Here is a 5,495-nt window from a genome sequence, read left to right on the forward strand (position 1 = left end):
AATTTATAGAAAAAGAGAGACTTCTTTTACAACAGTGGAAATAAGAGCCATGAATTTGTTCAGCACACACTCAACTTTCACTGCAAATCATACTTCACCTTTCTTCTTTTAAAGCACTTGCTTCAATCTTCCCCTTGTAAGATGCTGTGCCAGTTCTACAAAGGCAAGGAGTCACGTGCTCAAGTCAGAATGTGACAAGAACACAGAGCATGCAGTCAACACAGACAACACACACCAATTCCAAGGCAAGAAGTATGCTATTTACTGCTATGCAGACCAGCGCTACAGTGTGCCAGCGCTTCGCAGAATCATTGGACTTCAGCACACATTTGCATTTTAAAAACTGGCAGTTCCCCCTGGACTCACAGGAATGAATGCTGTCTGTGGAGAGCAGGTCACTGCCTTGGCACAGAGCATTTGCCCAGCGGGCCACAGACTGGCCATCCATGCACAACAGCCCCATAACTGCGACAGAAGCTGACCAATCCTCATCCCAACAGGTTCTCTCTCAAAATGATGCACTCATCTGACAGATAAGGGCATGACACCTGAACAGAAAGAGGCTGGGTGAGAATGAGAGAGAAGTTCTATGTGATGGGAAAGACTGTTTTCCATTAGTATTGTTGGATGACAATCTGAATGAGGCAATAAAATATGCTTACCACGGTCTAGACGTGCCAAATAAGAGAAGACATTTTTCTGAGAGAACAAAGGCTATTAGAACTGGTCATCTAGGGGATCAAAAAAAAACAACAAACATATATGCAAATTAGGAAAAACTAGTGGAACTGAATACTTCATTAGGCTTAACTAGAATAGAGGGAAGTATGATGCTAGAAACAGAAAAACAGGTATCAAGCATTTCAGGAATCAGGTGACCTATTAGTGAATGCAGAATGCTAAATTCTTTAATGAACACTTTTTTAGCCTAAGTTCTACAGAGCCATTCCCAGATGAAAAACGTGCAGAGATGGACTTCCAGACATAGGGCATTTTCTTTAGTTGTATTTTCTATTGATGTTTCCAGCCTTCCAGAACAAGGCCTGCATGTACTTTCTGTTACAAGAAATTGAGCTAGTCTCTGTATACAAAAGAAACAGCAGCAAGTTTATTCCATTCTGATTAATTTACACATTAAGTGTAATTATGTAGGCTAAGATGCTGTATTTTCCAAAGAAATGGAAACCACTCATTATAAAAAAACCTCAAGGAATTAAATAAAGGTTCCTTGAGAGTTGCCTCTGAGAAACAGCAACAATGAAGTTGAGAGCTTGCGGGTTAAAATTAGGGATCAGGCCAACACAGGACATCTGATGGTTGTGGTTTACTACAGGTTTCCTGATCAATGACAGACTGTTGACAAGGTCTTCCTACTTCAACTAATAGGAGCACCATGCTTGCAGGCTCTCATCCTGATGGGGGATTACAAACACCTGGATTTCTGCCAGGAAAACAACATGGCACCCTAGCAACTCAGGAGATTCCTGGAGTCCATTAAGGATAACTTCCAGATCTAATTATTTGACAGACCAACCAGAGGTGAAGCGTTACTGGACCTGGTGCTCACCAATGAGGTCATGAAAGATTAAGATTGGAGGCAGACAACATGCATCCCAAGGTCCTGAAGGAAAAGGCTAGTATGGTTGCCAAATCATTCTCCAACATATTTGAGAAGTTATGAATGTCAAGTGAGATCCCTGACAACTGGAAAAAGGGAAACATCATTCCCATTTACAAGGAAGAAAGGAAGACCAGGGAAACTACAGGTTGGTAAGCCTCATCTCTGTGCTTGGTAAGATCATAATGAAGATCCTCTCAGAAGATATGTTCAGACACATGCAAGACAATCAGCATGGCTTCACCAAGGGCAGATTGTGCCTGACCAGTCTGGTGGCATGCTATGATGGATGATGGCATCAGTGAACAAAGGAAGGACAACTGAAGCCATCTACTTGGATTTGTGCAAGGCCTTTGACATGGTCCCACACCGCACCCTCATCTCTGAATTGGAGAAATATAGATTTGAAGGCCTGACTGTCCTACAGACAAATAATTGTTAGGATGGTCAAAGTCATGGGGTTGTAGTCAACGGCTCTATCTCCAAGTAAAGACCAGTCAAGAATAGTATCACCAGGGAATCATCTCAGGACTGGTGCTCTTCAACATTTTTATTAATGACCAGAACAGTGGGATTGAGTGCACCCTCAGCAAGTTTTTTGAGGACACTGAGCCGACTGGTGCAGTTGGCACAATAAAAGGAAGGGATGCCATCCGAAGGGACTTGAACAGGCTTGAAAAGTGGGCCCATGTGAATCTAAAGAGGTTTCACAAGGCCAAGGGCAAGATGATGCATTTGGCTCATGGCAACCCATAATATGTGTAAAGAAAAGGAGAACTTATTGAGTGCAGCCCTACAAAAAAGGATCTGGGGCTCCTGATGGATGAAAACTAGACATGAGCCAGCAGCGTGCTCTTACAGCCCAGGAAGGCCAACAGCATCCTGGACTACATCAAAAGAGGGGTGGCCAGCAGGGTAAGGAATAATCCCACTCAGCTCTGCCCTCATGAGGCAGAAGTTATCTGGAGTTCTGTGTCCAGGCCTGGGGCTCTCAGCACAAGAAAGATGCATAACCGTGGGAGATGGTCCAGAGGAGGGCCACAAAGATGATCAGAAGGCTGGGAGTACCTCTCTTATAGAGAAAGGTTGATTGAGTTGGGCTTGTTTAGCTTAGAGAAGAGAAGGCTCTGAGGAGGCCACACTTTGACTGCCCAATACTTGAGAGGAGCTCATAAACAGGAGGGAGAGTGACTTCTTACACAGTCTGATAGCAACAGAACAGGGGGAAAAGGTTAGATGTTAGGAAAAAATTCCTTATTCTCAGTGGTGAGGCTGCCCAGAGAAGCTGTGGATGCCCCATCCTTGGAGGTGTTCAAGGGGTGGATGGGACCTTGGACAGCCTGATCTAGTGGCTGACAACTTGGTCCATGGGAGAGGGGTTGGAACTACATGGGTTTAAGGTCCCTTTCAGCCTAAGCTATTCTATGATTCTGTGGTATCAGTCTATGATTCCCAGGTTCGTGTTCTGCAGTGAATGCAGTTACTGCAGTGGTGCTCCACTGAGTTACATGTTCCTCTGCCATCTCAGATTATTCTTGAGCCCCAGCTTATTACTAGCAGAGAAACTCATTCTGATTATCTGCCACTACATTAAACATGTTGAATCAGGTATGTGATAGACCACATCGACCACATTTGGGTTTTATAACAGTTTTAATACAGGTTCTCTTCCCATCCACCCCAAATAAACAGAAAACAAAACAAAAACTTGTTATTAATTTCAAGACTTATATCAGTTCAGAAGGTTGGGACCAATCACAAAAGACTGTGTTTTACTTTAGCTGAGTAGATACCACAATCAGAGACTTGCACCTAAAATGAATGGGACCAAGCCTCAGCTGGGCATCACACAACTCCTGATCCAGAAGCCTGTCTGCGCAGTGCGTACACCATTAGTCACTCTGAACACACATTCACACCTCTGCTTCAAGCAAACCAGGGATCAGCTTCCATATGGTGCCAGAGCATCAGCCCACCCTCTGCATCTGGCACCAGAGATGAAGGGCCCAGAAAGCAGTTCTGAGGCTGCACCAGAAGTATATGAGACACAAGCATCAGACCTAAGAACAAGAACAGAAGTCAAGAGGTGAGAAAGGAAACATAAGGTTGGATGTCCTGAAATCCATCTGTTTGATGCTGATCAGAAACAACACCTCACAGGGCCAAACTGACCTGAGCTCAGATACCGCTCAAACCCTACAGACAACAGCAAGTTAACTTAATTTCCATGCAGATTTGAAAAGAACAGCACATCAGAAACTTGAATTAGCTTAGATCAGTCCATTAAAAATTTGCATTAGATAGTTTCCCTCAGTATTCTCCCTTTTTCTTTTTCTTTTCTTTTTTTTTTCCCTTGCTCATAATAACTTAGGCTTAACTGCCTTACGTTTTAAAATTAGAAGGTGCTTAGCAACAGTTACTGCCTTAGAGGTAAGCAGGTAAAGATCTATCTACAGACAGAGATAACTAAGGAATTGCTGCTTCTCTTCCTAGGCTTTTCCTGCTCCTGCAAAGCAACCCCTCCCCCAGGTCACTTCTGACCACCTTCCTGCAGCCGGCAGCTGTTGAACTGCATGCAGGGAGCTTGACATTGCCTTGGCAGTCAGATTTAAAAATCAAGTAGAAAGCAGATGTACAGTAACAAAGATGAAAGAAGACAAACAAATGTACAATCTTTCTAAACAATAGCAGAGCATGGCTATTATAAAAGGCAAGCTGAGTTTTCAAGTGTTTGACCAACTGGCAAAAACTCAAACCAACAGCTGCTCCTAGAATGTGCCTTTGCCTTTCCATATCCCCCAAAAGGCACTGTCATTTGCACTAAAAACACACCAACAGAGTAATAAAAAAAAAAAGGAGCTAGATTTTGTGATTCTTATAGTATTCAAGTTCTTTATATGTTCACTAATAATACAAAGTGAATGCCAGTTCATTATATAATCCCTTTCCTTGTGAATGTCTGCTTATTTCATTTTCTCAAAGACACTGTTCAATTTTTTTTATTATTATTCTCAAAAGGAGGCTTTTTTCTTATGCCCTCTAGTACAATATAAAAAGCTGAACATATTTGCCCAAAAAAGAGCTTTCCATCCATTCATCCTAATTCTCTCTGAATATATAACTTTTAGGTACTTTCACTGACGACTCTCACAGCACCCTGAAAAAAAAGAGGAATTACCATAATTCTCTTTCCGTAGAGAAGAAAGAGATGGATTGAATAAGTCGCCTGTTGAAAGCAATGGAGTTTGATATTACATAAATGGATTCAGCAACTACATTCCTCACGAGAGGTCCACAGAAGCCAAGAGAACTTCTTTGTCGCATCTATCAATAGAAAGATACACGTACAATAAGGTGAGATGAAATACCTCACGCATAAGCTCTGCTTAAATGTAGGTAGGTGCATAGCACTTAAACCTAGAGCTGAATATCACCTCACCAAACACATAGAAGTGCTGTACACTTCTATGCCTCTAGCTTCACAGTCTGGTTACACGCCTCATACAAACCACACTGCCTCTGTGCCCAGGGTACTTCAGCTTTTCACAGAATCACAGAATTGTAGGGGTTGGAAGGGACCTCCAGAGATCATCGAGACCAACCCCCCTGCCAAAGCAGGTTCCCTACACCAGGTCGCACAGGTAGGCGTCCAGGCGAGACTTGAATATCTCCAGAGAAGGAGACTCCACAACCCCCCTGGGCAGCCTGTTCCAGTGCTCCGTCACCCTCACCACAAAGAAGTTCTTACGCACATTCGTGCAAAACTTCCTGTGCTGCAGCTTATGTCCGTTTCCCCTCGTCCTGTCTCCACGTACCACTGAAAAGAGACTGGCCTCACCGCTATGGCCGCCACACCTCAGATATTTATAAACCTGGA

Source organism: Meleagris gallopavo, chromosome 1 (assembly GCF_000146605.3).
Source record: "Meleagris gallopavo isolate NT-WF06-2002-E0010 breed Aviagen turkey brand Nicholas breeding stock chromosome 1, Turkey_5.1, whole genome shotgun sequence".
NCBI classification, from domain to species: Eukaryota; Metazoa; Chordata; class Aves; order Galliformes; family Phasianidae; genus Meleagris; species Meleagris gallopavo.